Source organism: Coregonus clupeaformis, chromosome 14 (genome assembly GCF_020615455.1).
Source record: "Coregonus clupeaformis isolate EN_2021a chromosome 14, ASM2061545v1, whole genome shotgun sequence".
NCBI lineage: Eukaryota > Metazoa > Chordata > Actinopteri > Salmoniformes > Salmonidae > Coregonus > Coregonus clupeaformis.
The window spans coordinates 35,461,071-35,487,939 of record NC_059205.1 but is presented as its reverse complement, the minus strand read 5'-3'; the positions used below and the strand labels follow the sequence as shown (position 1 = coordinate 35,487,939).

The following is a 26,869-nucleotide window of genomic DNA, read 5'->3' as shown; positions in this document are numbered from 1 at the left end:
AAAATAATTGAATTAAGAAATGTACAGTGGCTTGCGAAAGTATTCACCCCCTTGTCATTTTTACTATTTTGTTGCCTTACAACCTGGAATTAAAATGTACAGTGGGGAAAAAAAGTATTTAGTCAGCCACCAATTGTGCAAGTTCTCCCACTTAAAAAGATGAGAGAGGCCTGTAATTTTCATCATAGGTACACGTCAACTATGACAGACAAATTGAGAAAAAAACATCCAGAAAATCACATTGTAGGATTTTTAATGAATTTATTTGCAAATTATGGTGGAAAATAAGTATTTGGTCACCTACAAACAAGCAAGATTTCTGGCTCTCACAGACCTGTAACTTCTTCTTTAAGAGGCTCCTCTGTCCTCCACTCGTTACCTGTATTAATGGCACCTGTTTGAACTTGTTATCAGTATAAAAGACACCTGTCCACAACCTCAAACAGTCACACTCCAAACTCCACTATGGCCAAGACCAAAGAGCTGTCAAAGGACACCAGAAACAAAATTGTAGACCTGCACCAGGCTGGGAAGACTGAATCTGCAATAGGTAAGCAGCTTGGTTTGAAGAAATCAACTGTGGGAGCAATTATTAGGAAATGGAAGACATACAAGACCACTGATAATCTCCCTCGATCTGGGGCTCCACGCAAGATCTCACCCCGTGGGGTCAAAATGATCACAAGAACGGTGAGCAAAATCCCAGAACCACACGGGGGGACCTAGTGAATGACCTGCAGAGAGCTGGGACCAAAGTAACAAAGCCTACCATCAGTAACACACTACGCCGCCAGGGACTCAAATCCTGCAGTGCCAGACGTGTCCCCCTGCTTAAGCCAGTACATGTCCAGGCCCGTCTGAAGTTTGCTAGAGTGCATTTGGATGATCCAGAAGAGGATTGGGAGAATGTCATATGGTCAGATGAAACCAAAATAGAACTTTTTGGTAAAAACTCAACTCATCGTGTTTGGAGGACAAAGAATGCTGATTTGCATCCAAAGAACACCATACCTACTGTGAAGCATGGGGGGTGGAAACATCATGCTTTGGGGCTGTTTTTCTGCAAAGGGACCAGGACGACTGATCCGTGTAAAGGAAAGAATGAATGGGGCCATGTATCGTGAGATTTTGAGTGAAAACCTCCTTCCATCAGCAAGGGCATTGAAGATGAAACATGGCTGGGTCTTTCAGCATGACAATGATCCCAAACACACCGCCGGGCAACGACGGAGTGGCTTCGTAAGAAGCATTTCAAGGTCCTGGAGTGGCCTAGCCAGTCTCCAGATCTCAACCCCATAGAAAATCTTTGGAGGGAGTTGAAAGTCTGTGTTGCCCAGCGACAGCCCCAAAACATCACTGCTCTAGAGGAGATCTGCATGGAGGAATGGCCCAAAATACCAGCAACAGTGTGTGAAAACCTTGTGAAGACTTACAGAAAACGTTTGACCTGTGTCATTGCCAACAAAGGGTATATAACAAAGTACTGAGAAACTTTTGTTATTGACCAAATACTTATTTTCCACCATAATTTGCAAATAAATTCATTAAAAATCCTACAATGTGATTTTCTGGATTTCTTTTTCTCATTTTGTCTGTCATAGTTGACGTGTACCTATGATGAAAATTACAGGCCTCTCTCATCTTTTGAAGTGGGAGAACTTGCACAATTGGTGGCTGACTAAATACTTTTTTCCCCCACTGTATCTACTTTTTTGGAGGGTTTGTTTCATTTGATTTACACAACATGCCTACAACTTTGAAGATGCAAAATATTTTTTATTGTGAAACAAACAAGAAATAAGACAAAACAACAGAAAACTTGAGCGTGCATAACTATTCACTCCCCCCCAAAGTCAATAATTTGTAGAGCCACCTTTTGCTGCAATTACAGCTGCAAGTCTCTTGGGATATGTCTTTATAAGTTTGGCACATTCTTCAAGGCGAAACTGCTCCAGCTTCTTCAAGTTGGATGGGTTCCGCTGGTGTACAGCAATCTTTATGTCATACCACAGATTCATCCCCACAGCATGATGCTGCCACCATCGTGCTTCACTGTGGGGATGGTGTTCTCTGGGTGATGAGAGGTGTTGGGTTTGCGCCAGACATAGCGTTTTCCTTGATGGCCAATAAGCTAAATTTTTGTCTTATCTGACCAGAGTACCTTCTTCCATATGTTTGGGGAGTCTCCCACATGCCTTTTGGCGAACACCAAACATGTTAGCTTATTTTTTTCTTTAAGCAATGGCTTTTTTCTGGCCACTCTTCTGTAAAGCCCAGGTCTGTGGAGTGTACGGCTTAAAGTGGTCCTATGGACAGATACTCCAATCTCCGCTGTGGAGCTTTGCAGCTCCTTCAGGGTTATCTTTGGTCTCTTTGTTGCCTCTCTGATTAATGCCCTCCTTGCCTGGTCCGTGAGTTTTGGTGGGCGGCCCTCTCTTGGCAGGTTTGTTGTGGTGCCATATTCTTTCCATTTTTTTATAATGGATTTAATGGTGCTCCGTGGGATGTTCAAAGTTTCAGATATTTTTTTATAACCCAACCCTGATCTGTACTTCTCCACAACTTTGTCCCTGACCTGTTTGGAGAGCACCTTGATCTTCATGGTGCCGCTTGCTTGGTGGTGCCCCTTGCTTAGTTGTGTTGCAGACTCTGGGGCCTTTCAGAACAGATGTATATATACTGAGATCATGTGACACTTAGATTGCACACAGGTGGACAATAATAACTAATTATGTGACTTCTGAAGGTAATTGGTTGCATCAGATCTTATTTAGGGGCTTCATAGCAAAGGGGGTGAATACATTTACATGCATCACTTTTCCGTTATTTATTTTCTATAATTTTTTGAAACAAGTTATTTTTTTCATTTCACTTCACCAATTTGGACTAGTTTTTGTATGTCCATTACATGAAATCCAAATAAAAATCCATTGAAATTACAGGTTATAATGCAACAAAATAGGAAAAATGCCAACGGGGAATTGTCAAAGCGACGTGTATGCGGTAGGCGAAGTCAAGAGCAGGACACTGAGCTACTGGCAGATACTTTACTGGATACAGTGCAAATCCAAAGTACAAAGGTAACCTTACACAGAGAGGAACGATACAACCCACACACATGGGCAACTGTCAAAAAGACCAAAACAATTACGCACAATACACAATGAGAAACAGAGGGTTATAAAGGGAACACAATAAAACATAATGGGAAACAGGTGTAAACAATAAAGACCAAACAAGACAAACACCGAAACATAGATCGGCAGCAGCTAGTACTCCGGGGACGACGAACGCCGAAGCCTGCCCGAGCAAGGAGGAGGAGCAGCCTCGGCTGAATCCGTGACAGGGATGAATACTTTTGCAAGGCACTGTATAAATATTAGGATGAGCAATGTCGGAGTGGCATTGACTACAGTAGAATAGAATACAGTATATACATATGAGATGAGTGCAAGCTTTGATGCACCTGTATTGACCTCGCCTTCTGGATGATAGTGGGGTGAACAGGCCGTGGCTCGGGTGGTTGATGTCCTTGATGATCTTTTTGGCCTTCCTGTGACATCGGGCGCTGTAGGTGTCCTGGAGAGCAGGCATTGTGCCCCCAGTGATGCGTTGGGCAGACCGCACCACCCTCTGGAGAGCCCTGCGGTTGCAAGCGGTGCAGTTGCCGTACCAGGCGGTGATACAGCCCGACAGGATGCTCTCAATTGTGCATCTGTAAAAGTTTGTGAGGGTGGTAGGGGCCAAGCCGAATTTCTTCAGCCTCGTGAGTGTCACGATCGTCGAACACAGTGGACCAATGCGCAGCGTGATAAGTGAACATACTTTTTTATTAGAGTCACCACACGAACAAAACAACAAAACGATAACGTGAAGTCCTTGGTTACAATACAAAACCAACACGGAACAAGATCCCACAAAACACTGTGGAAAACAGGCTGCCTAAGTATGGTTCCCAATCAGAGACAACAAGCAACAGCTGATACTCATTGCCTCTGATTGAGAACCACCCCGGCCAACACAGAAACACATGAGCTAGATAATCAACCTAGAACACAAAACACATAGAAACAACACACCCTGGCTCAACATAACAGAGTCCCAGAGCCAGGGCGTGACAGTGAGGTTGAAGAGGCGCTGTTGCACCTTCTTCACCACACTGTCTGTGTGGGTGGACCATTTCAGATTGTCAGTGATGTGTACGCAGAGGAACTTGTAGCTTTCCACCTTCTCCACTGCGGTCCCGTCAATGTGGATAAGGGCGTGCTCCCTCTGCTGTTTCCTGAAGTCTACGATCAGCTCCTTCATTTTGTTGATGTTGAGGGAGAGGTTATTTTCCTGGCACCACTCCGCCAGGGCCCACACCTCCTCCCCGTAGGCTGTCTCGTCATTGTTGGTAATCAGGCCTACTACTGTTGTGTTGTCTGCAAACTTGATGATTGAGTTGGAGGCATGCGTGGCCACGCAGTCATGGATGAACAGGGAGTACAGGAGGGGGCTGAGCACGCACCCTTGTGGGGCCCCTGTGTTGAGGATCTACGAAGTGGAGGTGTTGTTTCCTACCTTCACCACCTGGCGGCGGCCTGTCAGGAAGTCCAGGACCCAGTTGCACAGGGCGGGGTTCAGACCCAGGGCCCCGAGCCTAATGATGAGCTTGGAGGGTACTATGGTGTTTAAGGCTGAGCTATAGTCAATGAACAGCATTCTTACGTAGGTATTCCTCTTGTCCAGTTGGGATAGGGCAGTGTGCAGTGCGATGGTGATTACATCGTCTGTGGATCTATTGGGGATTTAAGCAAATTGAAGTGGGTCTAGGGTGTCAGGTAAGGTAGAGGTGATATGATCCTTAACTAGCCTCTCAAAGCACTTCATGATGACAGAAGTGAGTGCTATGGGGCGATAGTCATTTAGTTCAGTTACCTTTGCTTTCTTGGGTACAGAAACAATGGTGGACATCTTGAAGCAAGTGGGGACAGCAGACTGGGAAAGGGAGAGATTGAATATGTCTGTAAACACTCCAGCCAGATGGTCTGCGCATGCTCTGAGGACACGGCTAGGGTTACCATCTGGGCCGGCAGCCTTGCGAGGGTTAACACGCTTAAATGTCTTACTCACGTTGGCCATGGAGAACAAGAGCCCACAGTCCTTGGGAGCGGGCCGCGTCGGTGGCACTGTGTTATCCTCAAAGCGGGCTAAGAAGGTGTTTTAGCTTGTCCGGGAGCAAGACGTCGGTGTCCGCGACGTGGCTGATTTTCCCTTTCTAATCCGTGATTGTCTGTAGACCCTGCCAAATACGTCTCATGTCTGAGTCATTGATTTGCGACTCCACTTTGTCTCTGTACTGACTTTTTGCCTGCTTGATTGCCTTACGGAGGGAATAACTACACTGTTAGTATTCGACCATATTCCCAGTCACCTTGCCATGGTTAAATGCGGTGGTTCGTGCATTCAGTTTTGCGCGAATGCTGCCATCTATCCACGGTTTCTGGTTTGTGTAGGTTTTAATAGTCACAGTGGGAACAACATCCCCTATACACTTCCTGATGAACTGAGTCACCGTGTCCATGTATACGTCAATGTTATTCTCAGAGGCTACCCAGAACATATCCCAGTCCACGTGATCAAAACAATCTTGAAGTATGGATTCCGATTGGTCAGACCACTGTTGAATAGACCTTAGCACGGGTACTTCCCGTTTGAGCTTCTGTCTATAGGAAGGGAGGAGCAAAATGGAGACGTGATCTGATTTGCCGAAGGGAGGGCGGGGGAGGGACTTGTAGGCATCTTGAAAGGGGGAGTAGCAGTGGACAAGTGTTTTTCCAGAGCGAGTACTAAAGTCAATGTGTTGAAAGAACTTCGGTAGCGTTTTCCTCAAATGTGCTTTGTTAAAATCCCCTGCTACAATAAATGCGGCCTCAGGATATGTGGTTTCCAGTTTGCATAAAGTCCAGAGTAGTTCCTTGAGGGCCATCGTGGTATCAGCTTGATGGGGAATATACACGGCTGTGACTATAACTGAAGAGAATTCTCTTGAGAGGTAATACGGTCGGCATTTGATTGTGAGGTATTCTAGGTCTGGTGAACAAAAGGACTTGAGTTTATGTATGTTATCACAATCACACCATGAGTAGTTAATCATGAAACATACACCACCGCCTTTCTTCTTCTCTGAGAGTTCTTTATTGCTGTCTGCGCGATGTACTGTAAACCCAGCTGGCTGTATGGACGGGGACAGTATACCCCTAGAGAGCCATGATTCCGTGAAACAGAGTATGTTACAGTCCCTGATGTCTCTCTGGAAGGAGATCCTCGCCCTGAGCTTGTCTACTTTATTGTCCAGAGACTGAACATTAGCTAGTAATATACTCAGAAGCGGTGGATTGTGTGCACGCCTCCTGAGTCGGACTAGAAGTCCACTCCGAATAGCTCTTCTCCGCCGGCGGCCTCTTGGAGCAGCCTCTGGGATAAGTTCAATTGCCCAGGGGGGTACGAACAAAGGATCCAATTCGGGAAAGTCGTATTTCTGGTCATAATGCTGGTGGGTTACCGCCACTCTGATATCCCAAAGTTATTTCTGGCTGTATGTAATAACACAAAAACATTCTGGGCTAATAATGTAAGAATTAACACACAAAAAAACAAAATACTGCAAAGTTGCTTAGGAGCTAGAAGCAGAGCTGCCATGTCTGTCAGCGCCATCTAAATCAACTCAGCACAATAGCTGACCATTAGTTCAAATATCCAGTACTTAAGTACAGTAATTTTTTTAAGACAGAGAGCTATTAGAGCTTACACCACTGTTGAAATACCGGCATAGTAGTATAAACCATTCTCTCAAAAGCTTTGCCTTTGAATGGGGAGGCTCAGCCTAAACCTTTCAATGTGTTTGATACCATTGCATTTATACCATTTCAGCCATTATTATGAGCTGTCCTCTCCTCAGCTGCCTCTTGTGACAGTGCCTAGTGAAAGTCTACCCACCCCTCGCAGTCTTCACATTTTGCTGCCTTAAAATGTTATTTAAACATTTATTACATTAGATTGTTTTTCTTACCGATGTACACAACCTACTCCACATTATCAAAGTGAAAGAAAAATTATAGAACATTTTCCTAATGAATAAATTTATTGTGTATGTCTTCACACCCCAGAGTAAAAACTTGGTGGAAGCACCTTAGGCAGCCATTACAGCTGTGTATCATTTTGAATAAGATTCTACCAACTTGGCCAACACTGTTTTCTCTGCTACCGCACGGCAAGCGGTATCAGAGCGCCAAGTCTAGGTCCAAGAGGCTTCTAAACAGCTTCTACCCCCAAGCCATAAGACTCCTGAACATCTAACCAAATGACTACCCAGACTATTTGCATTGCCCCCCCATCCCCACCCCCTCTTTTACGCTGCTGCTACTCTGTTTAATATCTATGCATAGTCACTTTAACTCTACCCACATGTACATATTACCTCAATTTGTTGTATTCGGCGCATGTGACAAATAACATTTGATTTCATTGCATTAGTGCAACATATACCCATTGTTTTTGTCAACATTACTCAAGCTCAGCGAATTTGGTTGAGAGTCATTGATGGACAGCAATATTCAAACCTTGTCTCTGATTTTCATTCAGATTTAAATCAGGAATGAGACATGACCATTCCATAACACTCAACACCTATTGGAAAACCAACACCTATTGGAAAACCATTCTGGTGTGTCTTTTTCATTAACATTTGTGTAATTGTCCCACTGAAAAATACAAATCTATCCCAGGGTTAAGTATTCAGAAGACTGAGGCAGGGTTTCCTCTAACTTTTATCTGGGTTTTGCGCATTTCACATTGATTTTGATCATGACAAACTCCCCAATCCCTACCGGTAACATGATGCTGCCACCACAAAACTTGAAAATAAAGAAGGTTTCACTCCCCTGGGCAAGGTCATAAATAACATAGCCCCCAGTCACACTATCTAGAAGACAGTAGATGCTCTGCTCAATCAATGGTGCCCTTGGGTGAGGCTGGATTGATGGGTGGTGACACTGATACAAGATGAGCTCCTGGTTTATGGAAGGTCACACATGGGAATGTAATGAAGCATGGGCTCGCCTTACACACCTACTGGATCTTCTCTCACTTTATCAACTGGATTGATTGTTTCATCCCAGTACTATACTTTCCAGCTGAGATTAAGTTTGAACAAATGCCCCACAGACTGATTACCACCTCAATACTTTGGCAAGCTGCTGTTTTGAACATGAGTCAGAAAATCTATGAGAATTGGAGGGCAAAGATGTTGCAAAGTTATGTTGATTGATTATCTATTTGTTGATTGTATATATTTCTATTCATGGTGGTTGGAGTGAAAGGTATTCTCTCAACCCAAGGAGGAAGACTTAAGGCATCAGCATGCTTCAGTTCGGCTGGCGCCTAGCTGCATACTCCCTTAAAAGACCTTCACTTGAAAAACCTGAAAAAGCGGCAATAGTACTGTTTGTCCATTTTGAGACACTGTAGCCAGTATACACTTCCTCAAAATAGTCTGAATTAATCTACGATAACTAAAGAAATCAGTCATTAATTTTTAACGTTTTTGCTGAACTTCCAAGATGTTTGGTGCAGTATTTTTCAATGTAAAAATGTGCATGAAAACGAGTCGTCTCTCGTTGAACGACAGCAAAGACTTGATTGAAGAATCCCTACTGTTGACCAATCACCGACGAAGGGGCGTAGACTTCGGCTTGAAATTCGGCTTGCATCCAGAAAAAAATGTAGCGTGCCAGCCGAAAAACCCCTTGCCGAAGTCCAAAACGAACAAAAACGTCACAAAATGTCATCATAATATATGCACGAACTCTACGGAACTGTTTTGACTGGGAAGCATGCGGATGCCTTTAGTGGTATGTAAAGGGGAGGTTCGGATTTGTCAGCGTCAATAAAAGATGAGATTGGTAGAGTAACTATGTGTGCCCAAGGTCATGCCAAAGTTAGCCAAGATGTTGCAAACAATATAAGTTGAGAAAGTGAACCAATCTCTAGTCTACATAGTCCCTGGCGTCTCTGAGGCAAAAATATATTATATTATTTAACGTACAACATCCTATGCAAATCAGCTTAGAGACTGTTAACCACATGTTATCAGCTGGAGGGTAATGGGTCAATGCAGTGAACGGCTAGCTACTAGGTATCAGAGGCAGAAGTATCACCGCTGCTATTTTGTGTTCAACCACAAGATGATGCAAAATATCTTCGATTTAAAAACCCTAACACTGTTTACATTAATTTATTTTAAGAGCATTAACAAATGCAATGCAATATGTAGCTTGTGTGTGACTAAGGGAGAGAGGGAGGTAGGTAGGAAGGGAGTTTATGGAAGTCTGTTGGTGTTTATTTGGGGAGAGGGGAAATCAATCAAGTCCTGCAGCTGGCCTGGTGATGGACTGAAGAGGTGGAAATTAGGAGGGAGGAGGAGGAGAATGAGACAGAGCCAGCTGCAATTACAGCTGATCCTGAGTGGTACAGCGCTTTTACAGAGGCGAGAAAAAGAGGAGGGGAGAGAGAGAGAGCGAGAGAGAAAGAGAGAGAGAAAATGACAGAGGCTGGGGAGAGAGAGATGGAAGGAAGGGTGAGTGGCACCTCACAGATACAGCAAAGCAACTACAACGTAGAGCGGGGACTCTACTCCGAGAGTGAGAGAGAAAGAGAGAGAGCGAGAGCGAGGGAGAGAAAGAGAGAGAAAGAGAGAAGGAGAGCTCTCTGTCTCTGGACATTACATAATTGATACTCATACTGAACAAGGCATGGAAGGGAGAGGAGGAGGCATTATAGAGAAAAAAGAATGGGAGAAGACCATGAAGATGAAGTGACAACAATCTCATTAGGTCGAACCACACTTTAATATGATAACAGAGCACCTTTTCTCCTGGGGACCCGTCAGATCATTAAGACAAGGAACATTAGCAGGAGCGAAAAGGGACTTTGGTTCAAGACCTAAAGTGAAGTAGATGACAGGACGAATAACACAGATGGACCATTCATTTTGTTTATCTCTCTTTGGACTCAGTTTGACGGAACCCTAAACAGCCCTGTGTGGATTCACAGCACAGGGATAGCCTGTAAGTGTGAGCTCACTCAGGGGAGGAGACGGGGGTGTGAGATTGGGGAGATGAGTCTGGGAGGATAACAAGCAGCTGTGTGGAGGAAAGAGCGGGCAGAGGAGGGCAGATCCACCATGTCCCTCAGTGGAAGGGGCAGTATATCCCAGGATGGGGGGCCAGTGGCCAGTAACGAGCGCAGGAACACACGAGTGAAGAGGGCTGTCCGCATCTCCAGCATCGTGGCTCAGGAGGTGAGTAGTCGGACTCTGACCTTGCTGTGAGACTGCATGGGACCACAGGCACTATTGGGAAAGAACAAGGGCATTCAAATAAATCCTAACTTTCAGGGGCTTTTAAATTGTAACATTCGGTCTGTCAAGGATTAGTGTTCAGTTAAACAGAGGCACATTAATTGCTGTTGAAGGGGTGTCACAACTATTATTTTGCTGTGTGCATTAGCCTACATTATCTGTGTATTATCTTAATAGCATGTAGAGCCTATTTTGTTATTTTTTAGAGTTGTTTGGGTCATTGGTTCTCTTACTCCACTGTACAGGGTGCTTGAACAGTTTGTGTCATACTTAAGACATATTCAAAGAAGATGAATATGGTTCCAGACAGTGTACTTACGTCAGTATAAAGCCTATTCGGTGTGCTTCAGCCTGTGGAGGTTAGATTAAATCCAGACAGGTTGTGGAGATCCTTGGTGTGTTTTACTGTAATTAAAAACGTTCTGTGTTTTTCTGATCCATGAATATCTCTACTTGTGATAGGATTATTGGTCATAAGCTGTGTTTACCTGTACAAATGCCAACAAACAGTTACCTAGGGCCATACTACAGTGCGTGTGTGCACGCATGTGTGCATGTGTTTATGTGTTTGAGCAGATGCATACGTACATTATTTGCTTGTTTGCATGCCTGGTTTATGTAATATTATATTGTAATGTCATCAGTACATTAATATGGTAAGATACATGGTCTGTTATGCTAACGCCAGTCTGTTACGCTAACCTCAGTGTTATGTTACATCCTGTTGTGACTACCATTCTCACTGTTATTTTAGGATAAAAGCCACTCAACAAACAATGACAATCAACTTAAGGGGCTTGTTCTTAATGAGTAATAATTTCACTGTTAGTCTACACCAGTGGAGGCTGGTGGTAGGAGCTATAGGAGGACGGGTTCATTGTAATGGCTGGAATGGAATAAATAGAATGGAGTCAAACATGTGGTTCCCAAATGATCGAAACCGTTCCATTTATTCCATTACAGCCATTACAATGAGCCTGTCCTCTTATAGCTCCTCCAACCAGCCTCCACTGGTCTACACTTGTTGTTTACAAAGCATGTGACAAATACAATTTGATTTACATCATGGGTAATGTAGTTCCTCTCAGAGGAGCCAGTGTCACTGACGTAGAATACACCCCCGCAGCCCCTGCAAGGCAAATATGTAGTGGCAGGAAATGAGCTCAGAGTTTCTTGAAAGTTGGGACAATCCTTGTCCGGCAGGGAAACGTAATTTTTATAGTTGGAAAAAAATATTTGAGATTACAATGTACATTTAAGGGAATTTTACTTTACTTTCAATATTATGCCTGGAAATGCCCTTGTCTAGAACAAAGGATCCCAATTTCAATCTCTCAAAAAAAGTGTAAAAAAAAGGGCAATAATGGATATTAACTGAAAAATGATCTTATCATATGACCCATGGGGCGGCGCACAATTGGCCCAGCGTCGTCCAGGGTAGGGGAGGGAATGGCCAGCAGGGATGTAGCTCAGTTGGTAGAGCATGGCGTTTGCAACGCCAGGGTTGTGGTTTCGATTCCCACGGGGGGCAAGTATGAAAAAATAAAAAATATAAATAATGTATGCACTCACTTAAATGTAAGTCGCTCTGGATAAGAGCGTCTGCTAAATGACAAAAAAAATTACATTAAAAAAAATGTAGTTTCTTGCAATAGCCCTCCGTAACTTTAAATCATATTTCTCTCAAAGCTCAAAGCTCAATTCCGTCAGATTTGTCTAAAATCCTAAATTAATCAGGAATGAACAGGGTCAACTATACCATAAGGACCCCTTATTCATGTCCTCATTACATGTAGTGCACTCATGGTCTGTAAAGTTCTCTACTTTTGATAGATTTAAACAAACAGAATTGGAATCATCATGGTCACAACCATAAACTGTCAACTCCATCTGCCTGATAGATTAAGATAGAATATGAATTTCGGTTCAAATACAGTATGTTACATTTAATTAGGTTTTAGAGTCATAAAGCAACTGAGGAAAAACAAAATTGCTACTGTGTATACAACTCCGTAAAACATGAACTCCGTCAGATTTTTGTCTAACGTCAACTCCGTCAGAGTGCTGAAAGACCTGATAGAATGGTTATGTTTTTATTGGGGATTGTCAAAATTAATAATTTTCCATATTTTACAAATGTTTGTATTGAACTTTTATTTTTAGAGGCAAATATATGTCTGTTTTGTGTATCCGTTGACAACTCCGTCAGTGGTTTGTCAACTCCATCACTAATGGAGTCAATATTTTTTTGTCAATAATCAGAAAAACATATTTTAATCACTGTTCTGCAACATATGCTTAAACAATTTAAGTATTTGCTGTGCTAGACCCAAGGGATAATGTTTGCTTTATAAATGTTTTATTTTATCGAAATCTAGAAAAACATGCCAAAATTCTAACAAATCTAGCCGTGGAGCATTAATAGTGCTATAAAACAAACAAAAAATAAGTTTGGAGATTTGTATTATAAATGTTGGACAATAATTGTAAAAATTAAATGCCTTTTATGGTGTCTGACGGAGTTGACATACAGCGCATTCAGAAAGTATTCAGACGCCTTGACTTTTTCCACAATTTGTTACGTTGCAGCCTTATTCGAAAATGGATTACATTGTTTTTCCCCCTCATCAATCTACACACAATACCCCATAATGACAAAGCAAAAATAGTTTTTAGAAATTGTTTCTAAAAATCAAAAAATTTACTCAAATATCACATTTACATACAGTTGAAGTCAGAAATGTACATACACTTAGGTTGGAGTCATTAAAACTTGTTTTTCAACCACTCCACACATTTCTTGTTAACAAACTATAGTTTTGGCAAGTCGGTTAGGACATCTACTTTGTCGCATGACACAAGTAATTTTTCTAACAATTGTTTACAGACTATTTCACTTATAATTCACTGTCACAATTCCAGTGGGTCAGAAATTTACATACACTAAGTTGACTGTGCCTTTAAACAGCTTGGAAAATTCCACAAAATGATGTCATGGCTTTAGAAGCTTCTGATAGGCTAATTGACATCATTTGAGGCAATTGGAGCTGTACCTGTGGATGTATTTCAAGGCCTACCTTCAAACTCAGTGCCTCTTTGCTCGACATCATGGGAAAATCAAAAGAAATCAGCCAAGACCTCAGAAAAATAATTGTAGACCTCCACAAGTCTAGTTCATCCTTGGGAGCAATTTCCAAATGCCTGAAGGTACCACATTCATCTCTACAAACAATAGTATGCAAGTATAAACACCTTGGGACCATGCAGCCGTCATACCGCTCAGGAAGGAGACGCGTTCTGTCTACTAGAGATGAACGTACATTGGTGCGAAAAGTGCAAATCAATCCCAGAACAACAGCAAAGGACCTTGTGAAGATACTGGAGGAAACAGGTGCAAAATTATCTATATCCACAGTAAAACAAGTCCTATATTGACATAACCTGAAAGGCCGCTCAGCAAGGAAGAAGCCACTGCTGCAAAACCGCCATAAAAAAGCCAGACTATGGTTTGCAACTGCACATGAGGACACTTTTTGGAAAAATGTCCTCTGGTCTGATGAAACAAAAATAGAACTGTTTGTCCATAATGACCATTGTTATGTTTGGAGGAAAAAGGGGGTGGCTTGCAAGCCGAAGAACACCATCCCAACCGTGAAGCACGGGAGTGGCAGCATCATGCTGTGGGGGTGCTTTGCTGCAGGAGGGACTGGTGCACTTCACAAAATAGATGGCATCATGAGGAAGGAAAATTATGTGGATATATTGAAGCAACATCTCAAGACATCAGTCAGGAAGTTAAAGCTTGGTCGCAAATGGGTCTTCCAAATGGACAATGACCCCAAGCATACTTCCAAAGTTGTGGCAAAATGGCTTAAGGATAACAAAGTCAAGGTATTGGAGTGGCCATTACAAAGCCCTGACCTCAATCCTATAGAAAATTAGTGGGCAGAACTAAAAAAGCGTGTGCGAACAAGGAGGCCTACAAACCTGACTCAGTTACACCAGCTCTGTCAGGAGGAATGTGCCAAAATTCACCCAACTTATTTTGGGAAGCTTGTGGAAGGCTACCCAAAACGTTTGACCCAAGTTAAACAATTTAAAGCCAATGCTACCAAATACTAATAGAGTGTATGTAAACTTCTGACCCACTGGGAATGTGATGAAATAAATAAAAGCTGAAATAAATCATTCTCTCTACTATTATTGTGACATTTCACATTCTTAAAATAAAATGGTGATCCTAACTGACCTAAGACAGGGAATTCTTACTAGGATTAAATGTCAGGAATTGTGAAAAACGGAGTTTAAACGTATTTGGCTAAGGTGTATGTAAACTTCCGACTTCAACTGTAAGTATTCAGACCCTTTAGCAGCGATTTGGCAGCGATTACAGCCTCATGTCTTCTTGGGTATGATGCTACAAGCTTGGCACACCTGTATTTGGGGACTTTCTCCCATTCTTCTCTGCAGATCCTCTCAAGCTCTGTCAGGTTGTGTGTGGAGCGTCGCTGCACAGCTATTTTTAGGTCTCTCCAGAGATGTTCAAATGGGATCAAGTCCGGGCTCTGACTGGGACACTCAAGGACATTCAGAGACTTGTCCCGAAGCCACTCCTGCATTGTCTTGGCTGTGTGCTTAGGGTCGTTCACCCTGTTGGAGGGTGAACCTTCGCCCCAGTCTGAGGTCCTGAGTGCTCTAGAGCAGGTTTTCATCAAGGATCTCTCTGTACTTTGCTCTGTTCATCTATCCCTTGATCCTGACTAGTCTCCCTGTCCCTGCCGCTGAAAAACATCCCCATAGCATGATGCTGCCACCACCATGCTTCACCATAGGGATGGTGCCAGGTTTCCTCCAGACGTGACGCTTGGCATTCAGGACAAAGTTCAATCTTGGTTTCATCAGTCCAGAGAATGTTGTTTGTCATGGTCTGAGAGTTCTTTAGGTGACTTTTGTCAAACTCTAAGTGGGCTGTCATGTGCCTTTTACTGAGGAGTGGCTTCCGTCTGGCCACTCTACCATAAAGGCCTGATTGGTGGTGCTGCAGAGATGTTTTTCCTTCTGGAAGGTTCTCCCATCTCCACAGAGGAACTCTGGAGCTCTGTCAGAGAGACCATTGGGTTCTTGGTCATCTCCCTGACCAAGGCACTTCTCCCCCGATTGCTCAGTTTGGCCGGGCGGCCAGCTCTAGGATTCCATTAAAGAATGATGGAGGCCACTGTGTTTTTGGGGACCTTCAATGCTGCAGAAATGTGTTGGTACCCCTCCCGAGATCTGTGCCTCGACACAATTCTGTCTCTGAGCTCTACGGACAATTAATTCGACCTCATGGCTTGGTTTTTGCTCTGACATACACTGTCAACTGTGGGACCTTATATAGACATGTGTGTGCCTTTCCAAGTCATGTCAAATCAATTCAATTTACCACAGGTGGACTCCAATCAAGTTGTAGAAACATCTCAAGGATGACCATTGGAAACAGGATGCACCTGAGCTCAATTTCGAGTCTCATAGCAAAGGTTCTGAATACTTACCGTACCAGTCAAAAGTTTGGACACACTTACTCATTCAAGGGTTTTCTTTATTTGTTGAGAGAATGCCAATGACACTTTTTTGGTTACTACATGATTCCATATGTGTTATTTCATAGTTTTGATGTCTTCACTATTATTCTACAATGTAGAAAATAGTAAAAATAAAGAAAAACTCTTGAATGAGTAGGTGTGTCCAAACTTTTGACTGATACTGTATGTAAATAAGGTATTTCTGTTTGTTTTTAAAAAATAAATTTGCAAAAAATTCTAAAAACCTTTTTTCGCTTTGTCATTATGGGGTATTGTGTTACAGGAGGGGGTCGCAGTTCCGGAGCGACCCACTAGGTGTCATCCTCCAACAACTTTAGACACCTCCTCACTCACAGTCTGGACTAATCATTATCTTATTGGTGTCACCTGTGTATACCTGTTCACCTGTGTATTTATGCCCTCACTTCCCTGTGTTCCCTTGCTCTGTTTTCTCTGCTAGTTCTCGATGCCAAACAGTACTAATCAGTGTCTGATCGCGAGACGTATGTACAGGTACTGGAAAAGTGTTCTCCCTGTTTCATTGTTGTTTTCGGTCATAGTTAGTATTTCGTATGTTTGCTGTCAGCCTGTTTTTGCTCCTCCTTTATTTTTTCGTGACAAGTCTGTTATTTTGTATCCTGCTTTTGGGACCACCAGTAATGATCCTTGTTTCACCATCTCTGCCTTCTGCCTACTGTATATCCTGCACCGCACCTGGGTCACACCTCACACCAACCCTTACAGAAAACAGAGGCAGCACAGTATCGCAGCGCATTGGCAATGCAGGGAGCTATGCTGACCTAGCACGACCGCAGCCTGCAGCAGATCACAGAGAATCTTCGCTGGCTGACGATTACCGTGCAGAGCCGGGTGGACACCCGACCAACCCCGGCAGCCGGCGAGCAGAAACCGCGGCAGCGTCGTCTCCAGTCTCGCCTGCGACATCGCAGGAACCCCGCCTACCACCGGAGAAGTACGACGGATGTCCAGAGGGTTGCAGGGAATTCCTCACCCGGTGTTCCCTGGTATTCAGCCTACAACCCTCCTCCTTCCCGATGGAGCAGGGCCGGGTGGCCTACATTATCACTCTGTTGACGGGTCGGGCCCTTTCCTGGGCTACCGCGGAGTGGGAGAGCCAAACTCCGGCGTGCCCCTGACTCCTACCAATTCACCCGGCAGCTACGCAAGGTGTTCCGGACCCGGGCTCGAGAGGCAGTATGGGAGGAGGCCGCCCTGGTCGTCCTTTATGCGCAGGGGCTATCGGAGGGGATGAAGGACGAACTCTCTTTCAGGGAGCTGCCTGAGCGACTGGACGGCCTAGTCGACCTCTCGGTGCGGGTAGACAATTGACGTCGTGAGAGGGTGCACAAGAGAGGGATGACGCAAGGCGCGCTTGTCCAGGATGGAGAAGCAGAGACGTCTGTACCAGGGACGTTGCCTGTACTGTGGCCAGGCAGGTTACCACTTCGACTCATGCACGGCGAAGCCGGGAAACGGGAGGGCTCGCTAATATCGTGAGGGGTGCTAGCGAGCCGGAACCCCAACCCAAGAGACTCCCGGACTTGTTCAGTGGGCCCGCGCTGTGTGTTGGGCGCATGCACTGGTGGATTCGGGGGCTGTGGGAAACCTGATGGACGCGGTGCTGGCCCAAGGGTGGAGTGCTTCGTTACTCTCCCTCTCCGAGCCGGTTCCGGTCATGGGCCTGGACGGGCGGCCGTTGGGGTCGGGCTTCATCACCCGGCGCACTGTCCCCGTGCGTGTCAGGGGGGCTATGGGAGGATATCCAGTTTTTCATTGTGGACTCTCCGGAGTGTCCACTCGTCCTCGGGCACCCCTGACTGGTCGCCCACAAACCCCGGATAGACTGGTCCACGGGGCGGCTCATCCTGGAGGGAGGCTCCGCCTCCGTCTTGTTCCGGTCTCAACCGAACACTCATCAGCCCAAACCACCATTCCAGACCACCTACCAGTCCTCACCTCTTCCCCAGGTCCCGCACTCCGATCTGCCCACCGGGAGGACGGCGGCTACAGACTCCGTCACCGGCCCAGACCTGGCAGGCGTTCCCCCGGGAGTATTGGGATCTGGGGGAGGTGTTTAGTAAGAGGCGTGCCAAGGGCCTACCTCTTCACAGGCCATATGAATGAGCTATCGATCTCCTGCCGGGTGCCATGCCCACACGAGCGCGATTGTTTTCCTTGTCCCGGCCGGAGACACTGTCCATGAGGGATTATATCGACGAGGCACTCGTCGAGGGTCACATCTGTCCCTCTGCCGCGGGCGCGGGCTTCTTCGTGGGGAAAAAGGACGGTGGGCAGCGGCTGTGCATTGATTACCGGGCGCTCAACGGCATCACGGTTAAGAACCGCTACCCACTCCCCCTGATGACGACGGCATTCGATTCGTTGCAGGAAGCCCGGGTCTTCACCAAGCTGGACTTACGAAATGCCTACAACCTGGTGAGGATTCGGTAGGGGGACGAGTGGAAGACGGCTTTTAACACACCGAGTGGGCATTACGAGTACCAAGCCATGCCGTTCGGTCTAGCCAAAACGCCTGCGGTGTTCCAGGCGTTGGTCAATGACGTGCTCTGGGACCTCCTTGCCTACAGCATCTTTGTGTATTTGGATGACATTCTAATATTTTCAAAGGACATGAGTGAACACCAGCAGCATGTTCGGCACGTCCTCCAACGCCTTCTCCGTCACCAGCTCTACGTCAAGGCAGAGAAGTGCGTGTTCCACACAGAGACAGTCTCCTTCCTTGGGTTCATCGTCACCCAGGAGGGGGAACTACGGATGGACCCAGCCAAGGTCAGTGTGGTACTGGATTGGCCCCAGCCCTCATACATCAAGCAACTACAACGTTTTTTAGGGTTCGCTCATTTTTATTGCCGATTTATTTGCAATTTTAGCTCCCTAGCCGTTCCCCTGACAGCCCTCACCCAGATGAGCGTGTGCTCCTTTGCCTGGACCCCGGAAGCGGGGAACGCATTTGATGCGCTTAAGCGGCACTTTACATCGGCCCCGGTCCTAGGGCATCCTGATCCGTCCCTGCCGTTCATTGTGGAGGTGGATGCTTCAGACGTTGCGGTGGGAGCAATCCTGTCCCAGCGGTTCCTCACGGACGTTAAGACTCACCCCTGAGCATTTTTCTCCCGTCGGCTGTCCCCGGCAGAGTGAAATTACGATGTGGGGCACCGTGAGCTGCTAGCGGTCAAGCTCGCCCTGGGGGAGTGGAGGCATTGGCTAGAGGGGGCCGCCCATCCATTTGTCGTATGGACTGACCATAAGAACTTAGCCTACATTCATGGGGCCAAGACGCTCAACTTGCACCAGACCAGGTGGGTGTTGTTCTTCACCAGGTTCCGGTTCACGATCTCATACCGTCCGGGTTTGAGGAACACCAAGCCTGACGCGCTCTCCCGGCAGTTCGACCCCATGGACCTGGTGGAGAGGGACGACTCCATTGTCCCCAACGCCCTGATTGCTGCCCCAGTTTCGTGGGGAATTGATAGGCTGGTCAGAGCAGCGCTACGGCAGGAGCCCGATCCGGGCGGAGGTCCATCGGGGAGGATTTACGTACCCAAGGCTGCGCGCTCGCGACTGCTTCATTGGGCGCAAGCGTCCGACTTCACCAGCCATCCGGGGGGCGCCAGGACGTTGGAGTTCCTGCGTAGGAGGCTCTGGTGGCCATCAGCTGAGGGGGATACGCACGCCTTCGTGGATGCTTGACCTCTGCCTATCCCAAAGCGCTCCTGGTCCCACATCTCGCTGGATTCCATTCCCGCCCTACCCCCCTCTGATGGATACACAGTCATCCTGGTCGTTGTGGATTGGTTTTCGAAGGCTGCCCACTTCATTCCCCTTCTCAAACTCCCGTCGGCTCGGGAGATGGCTAAGTTGGTGGTGCAGCACGTTTTCCGGGTCCACGGCCTTCCCGAAGATGTGGTGTCGGATCGGGGTCCTCAGTTCGCCTCCAGGTTCTGGAAGGTGTTCTGTTACAGGAGGGGGTCGCAGTTTCGGAGCGACCCACTAGGTGTCATCCTCCGACAACCTTAGGCACCTCCTCACTCACAGTCTGGACTATTCATTATCCTATTGGTGTCACCTGTGTATACCTGTTCACCTGTGTATTTATGCCCTCACTTCCCGGTGTTCCCTTGCTCTGTTTTCTCTGCTAGTTCATGATGCCAAACAGTACTAATCAGTGTCTGATCGCGAGACATATGTACAGGTACTTGAGAAGTGTTCTCCCTGTTTCATTGTTGTTTTCAGTCAGTTTGCTGTCAGCCTGTTTTTGGAGACCAATTTACCAAAAGTCTGTTATTTTGTATCCTGCTTTTGGGACCTCCGGTAAAGATTATTGTTTCACCATCTCTGCCTACTCTCTATCCTGCACCGCACCTTGGTCACACCTCACACCAACCCTTACAGTATTGTGTGTAGGTTGAAAAGGAAAACAAATATTTAATCCATTTTAGAATTAGGCTGTAACGTAACAACATTTTGAAAAAGTCAAGGGGTCTGAATACTTTCCGAATGCACTGTAAATCCAGTTGGTTGCATTTTATTAAAACAATTAAATAGGTTGTTCCTTTACATGGTGTGATAGCTGATACTTTGGCCTATCAAAATATAGATTTAACATTTTGTTAATATTAAGACAAATATTTGTGGAAAAAAAGTTGAGATTGTCCCGTCTTTCAAGAATCCCTGAGCTCTAAAACAGCAACATTTTCTCTCAGCCTCATGGCAAAATGTATAAAATAGCATGAGATTAGCTATAATACTGCATATTGTTCTCTCTGCCCCATGACGTAAAAAAAACAAAACAAAAAAAGTAGTGGCCTTGCTCGGACCTTGCAGTGGGCCCCGCGAAACTGTGTGACCATCAGAGGATTAGGGTGAAGTTGCCCCTATATGCTGATCTTGGGTCAATTTAGCCTTTTTCCACTAAATGGTTAAGGTTTGGATTGGGGGAGGGGAAGCTGATCTTAGATCTGTGTCTAAGGGAAACTTCACCCTGGAGTGGCCATTAGACATGGGGAGGAATCTGATGTTGTAAACAGATAACTCCTAGCACTACATCATGCTGGAATTGAGTCATGAGTCGGCGAGAGACAGTGTTTAGGTTTATCCTCTGCAAGTCATTAATCCATCCATAGTGTTAACAGAAACAAGACAAGCATCTCGCTGCAAAGCTTGGTGAATTGAAAACAAATCCAGCAATGGTTCACACAGGTGAATATGTCCACCTACTGTCCAAAAAAGAGAGAAATTGTTCTTATGAGACTAGTTATAGTAATGGTTCATCATAGTCATCTCCGTACTTGGAGACACAGATGAGTTATAGTGTTGATAACCAAAGACTGTGCTACATAATCAAGTATATGTAGCGCACAGTAGGGGAGTTTCTCCGGTCAAGGAACCAACATCCATCTTGGCAAAACAGTGCCCTTGAACACCATACTCAGTCAGTGAAGCATAACGCACCTCATAGCCAGGCAAATGGAATCCCATGTCCCAGGGGCCCTTGTGCATGATTTATTGCAGGATGGGTAAGTGGGCTTCCCCTGTGCTGTGCAGTGCAAAGCAGAGGTGCTCACTTGTTACTGTGACTAGAAGTTTCTACCACAAAATAAATCTTAGAAAAAAGGGTTCCAAAAGGGTTCTTCGGCTGTACCCATATGATAACCCTTTTTGGTTCCAGGTAGAACAATTTTGGGTTCAATGTAGAACCCTCTGTGGAAAGGGTTCTACCTGGAACCAAAAAGGGTTCTTCAAAGAGTTCTCCTATGGGGACAGCCGAAGAGCCCTTTTAGGTTCTAGATAGCACTTTTGTTTCTAAGAGTGTATTTAAGAGAAATATAGAGGTTTGGATGTTGGAAGTATTCTCTCATTTACGATAGCCTGTTCATTGTCTACTGTATGTCAGTGATACACTGCAGAGGTATGTCAATCCCCTGATACTGGGAATAATGTAATTTGGTAATTATATTGTCTTACATACTGTAGGGGAGAACCATTAGCAAGTGTCCTCTACCATTAGCAACTGTAATTTAATTTCTAGGGTAAATTAGTTGAAATGAAAGTGGAATTTCACCCTGGCTCTGCCATGGCATAGAGTCATTACTATGTTAACAACATTACGTTTTTGTCATAAACATCACAATTATCCAAACCACAAGCTAGAACTAGCACATTTTCATTTTACTGGTAGAATCAGGAAGTTTTCGACTTTCTGTGTATTCCTCTGCTCATAGTGAACCACAAAGTCTGGCATTCATAGCGAATGCAGATACTGTCTGCTAAGGTAGATGGGGCCAGTGTTGCCAACTCCTCAGTAAGGAAAGTAGCTATTGGCTGTCCTAAAAGTCACTAAATGACATCATCACCTAATTTGCATAATTGGCCATGTGCATGTAATTGTGATGGATATTGTAGGAGAGAGGAATAACGTTGTGGGAGAGACAAAAAGTGAGTAAAAAACACCCAAAATATGTTTAGAACTACAAATGAACTTTCTTCTGTCGATTCTTGTTTTTTTTTATGTCACAATTCCAACCCTCCTCCTTTATCCGGGCTTGGGACCGGCAAAAGTGACCCAAAAGAGACACTCTGGCGTAGTTATTTCTTTTTTTTGTCTTTTTTTGTTTTTTTGTTTTTTTTGTTTTTTAGTTTAGTTTTCTTAAGTTTGGTTTGGTTTTTAACCTTATGGTCCACTTAGGAGCCTACAACAAGTCACAGTAAAACATGAATATTTTTAACCATAACATTAAAAAATATATATATTGTATACAATCTACATTAACAATCTAAATGGACCAAAAAGAACAATAGAAAAAACACAGGCTGTGCTGGCTCACAGAAAGAGTGGGTCATCGTCATTTTGGTCAAGGCTCTCTATGGCAGGTTCAGCAACTGAGGGAGCTGACTTAAATGAGTAAGCAGCTGATGTGCCAAAAAGCTGCAAAACATTATCAGGCAGCTGGTGCTCATAGCAAGCCTCACCAAACAGCTTTAGTCCATATCGAATGTACAGGATGGAGTTAAGGGTCTGCAAGGACATCCAAATTTTACGTTTGCTTTTTACCACACTCATCTGGCTGAATATTCTCTCGACTTCAGGATTCGAGTGTGGCAAGGACAACACAGACACAGCAGCCATGGCAAGTTCTTGAAACGGGTTGATATCAGCTGCATCCCTGAACTTCCAAATCTCACTCCAGAAGCCCAGTTTTGTCTCATTCCATTTACTAAGATGGATGGCACGCCATTGCTGGACAATCTATTTGTTTCTATTTCTCCAGGGCTCTTATTGTGCTTTAGAGTTTCCTCCACATTGAAAACTGACATGTACTGCAATGCTTCGATGTTGTCCGGCAGTCTCACCCTCAACTCATTAGTGAGGGAGATGGTGAAGGCTACACACCGCTTTCGCTTTCGGACATTGTTTTCATCCTCAGGCGCAAGGTGGAGCTCAGCTGCCTTTGACTCAAAAAGGTAACCAAGGTACGGTTTGGGACTGATGTATCCATCTATTGGCCCTTTGAGTACATCAACATTTGCCAGTGGATTCAGCACCCTGCTGCTCACAGACTTGATCAGGCTAACCAAGCTGTCAAGTAGTTTAAGAGGATCTACTTGCTCTCCCTCAAAAGCCTTGATGGCCAACTGTACCTCACCCTCCCTGCGCTTTGGAGACACTGAAAACCAGTTATAAGTCTCTCATACCAAGTACTCCCCACTATGGGGGATGGTGTCATTGGAATCATGACTTACAGCCAGCTGCAGAGAGTGGCACACATAGCGAATAAGAACAAGATCTTTGAGGCCATACTCCTCCTTCAGCACTTTATGGACCCCATTGTTAATCCCCGTTGAGAAGAGTAAGAACGATACGTGCTTTCACGTCAGTCTCCAAAAGTCTCCAATCACACCATAAAAAGTCGCTAGTCGATTTTAAAAAAATGTGTCGCTAGAGGGGTATGAATACTCGCTAAAAATAGCAACAAAGTCGCTAAATTGGCAACACTGGGGCGCGTCAACAAATGTCGATGATGGCATTTTGTACTTTGAACAAACAACACACAGCAATCTCAGAACTTCTGCAGGCAAGTTTTTTTTGACAATGTTTGTTTTTCACTAACGTTTGTCATCATGCCTGTGTGGTGTTCTGTGCCGGGTTGTGTTAATTACAAACAAGTGCAAAAATGTGTTATCTTTCACCATTCTACCTACCAGAGATTTACCACAATGCTGCCAGGAGCTTGCAGATATCAAGAATGATGCGCTTTACGATGACCAAAGATTATCAGAGGGATTTTCAAGTTGAACTGATGTGATGGGGAATACATTTCGACGACAGCTGAGAAGTGATGCGATACCATCTATTTTTTTTCCCTTCACAACAAAACGGAAGATTCTTGATTAGAGGTAACCTAACGGGATTTAGTGATTTAGCTGATGGCTTTGGGTTCAATACAGGACTATAACATTAGCTAACTTACCTAGCTAGGCCAGCTAGGCTAGCTAGCTAGCTAACGTTACAGTCCTGAACTCTGAAAGCCATCATCTAAATCATATAGCTATCTTTTTTGGTAGACACTCTGTCAATCCATTTCACCTATGCCATGGTAGTCACTGCTAGACTGGTAGCTACCTTCAGCAGCAGAGTAAACATGTTTGTTCATTCTATCTTTGACTGACGTTAGCTAACGCAAGCTAGCTAATGTTAGCAAATAAAAGTAACTCAATCTGGTAGCCATCTATTTCACCCTTGCCTGGAAAACACTCTGTTACTAAAAATAGAATTGTCGATATAGTTAACAAACTCTCTATTTTTGTGTTGGTAGCAATGATGAATGTGTATAAATCAACTATGGTTGGTTAGTTGGTTCTCAGCCAGTCTCAGCTGGCTAGCAATCTAGTGACAGCTAGCTGACAATATTGAAATGTCCATGTTAGGTGTGCTATGCAAGCCAGTCTAATAAAGATCAATACAATTATGCGGTGGTTAAATTGTGTATTGTTGTGTATTTTGTTGTAGATTGTACCAAGATGTCCATCTAACCCCTAGCTCTGCACAAGGTGAAGGTAAGTTGCCAAAAAGATTTACAAGCTGACAGCTAAGCTTTACAGTAAGCATGGCATAAACATGAATTGGGTAGTGTTTGTATGGTTTGTTTTATGGGGTTACAGGTGGTTAGAGGTAGCCTGAGAACCACAGAGTACCTTCCAGACGGTGTAAGTGATTTAGTCTACCCCTCTTCTCTTTTGACCTTTTCTCTTTGTAATACTCAGGTTATCTGGAGTCATTCCACAGTGCCCTGCTGAAAAATACCCCAAAGCTGCGACATTTTGGGTACACAAGCATGAGGGAGCGGACACACCTTGCGGTTATGGAGCGCAACAAGATTGTGGGACAGAAACCAGCAAGGGACACTGAAAGGTATAGAATCAAGACTATAACAGTAATGACATAACCACCTCATTCTTCTCTCTGTAGATTCTTAAAACACAATACAAAGACACGCCTACAAAAATCCCCTGCAAGGGGCTACTATTGACAAGAATGATCTGTCTAAGTCAATGGGCTGGGGGAGGTTTACAGACAGTACTTTGAGATGAGGAAGGGGTTTTTGTAGTGCAGAGTTGTGCTTAGACAGTAAATGTATTGTTGTGTATGAGAACAATTGAGAGATACCATTTCTCCTCTATTTCCCATACACAACAATTCATACTGTGTAAGAACTGCCCTCCTAAGACTTTTCACACCTTCTTTAGCCCACCAGCCCATTCACTTTGTTGACTGATTTTTCCTCTCAAAAGCAGCACCCAATGTCCCTCATTGTCCCTAAACAATATGCTAGCCGGTCCCATTCGGTTGACACCTTTACCAACAAAGACGTGTTGCCATACGTTCCTTCCACAAAAAGTGTAAAATGCTAACACCACAACCATTTATTTCCAGGAGACATGCAGAACCAGCAAATCTTCTGCAATAGTTGGTGGTTAAGAAGCCCTATACCACTTTCGGCAGAATCTTATCCAGCTGGCCGTTCACCGCAGACAGGACAAGACCATTTACCATAAGCACAAAGAGTCTCAGCTTCCCCAGCCCACCATGCCAAACACCATTGCCAGTGTACTGAAGCCGGATAAAGGACTTTTGACCAATCAGATCAGTTCTGAAAAATATCTGATGTGAAAAGATCTGATGTGATTAAGACCAATTAGTGCAATAAACATCAGAATTGGGCTGTCTGTGTAAACGCAGCCAGTGTGGCTCAGCATAAGACCATGTTGCACAGGGGTCTCCAACCCTGTTCCTGGAGAGCTACCCTCCTGTAGGTTTTCACTCCAACCCGTTGTAACTAACCTGGTTCAGCTTATCAACCAGCTAAGTGAAAACCTACAGGACGGTAGCTCTCTGGGAACAGGGTTGGAGAGCCCTAATGTAAAACCACTATAAAATAAATATGGATATTTTCTATCAATCTTTGAAATTTGTATGCCTTTATGGATTCACAGAAGATATTTATATAAGCTGTACAGGGCTCTGTAGCAAACAAATGCTAGACATTCCGATATCCAAATAATATTTATTTGTCAAAATCTAAAATACAGGGGAGTTTACACTATTTAATGCTAACTGAAGACAACTGGGTATTCAACACAAATGGTATATGGTAAAAGTAACATACAAATTTTTTTTATGAACAGTGTAGTACAGTTCATTGTGTCCAAGTGTGTTTCAGGTGTAGAGACACACAAGTGCAGAGAACTGTAGCTGTAGATTGTAACACCAGATAATGGGATTTACCCAAAGATTTTTGCTGACATCTTGTCTATTTCAATTCTTCTCTCATTGATCGAGACAGGTGGGTTTCCACCCCAAAGTGCT

At 44.6% G+C, this 26,869-nt stretch overlaps 1 protein-coding gene and 1 long non-coding RNA gene across 3 annotated transcripts in view; both read left to right on the top strand.

Moving 5' to 3' along the window:
- Positions 1-26,869, top strand: part of LOC121581312 (potassium voltage-gated channel subfamily H member 2-like) — a 90,407-nt gene that overhangs the window by 37,672 nt on the left and 25,866 nt on the right. The window lies entirely within an intron of this gene.
- Positions 9,621-26,281, top strand: LOC121580969. 2 transcript variants are annotated; one of them, XR_006003148.1, is made up of 5 exons: positions 9,621-10,342; positions 24,208-24,399; positions 25,013-25,059; positions 25,267-25,414; positions 25,937-26,281. It is a non-coding gene; the product is annotated as an uncharacterized LOC121580969 (long non-coding RNA). The 2 variants fall into 2 exon arrangements; XR_006003147.2 differs by lacking the exon at positions 9,621-10,342 and having other exon boundaries at positions 23,902-24,399.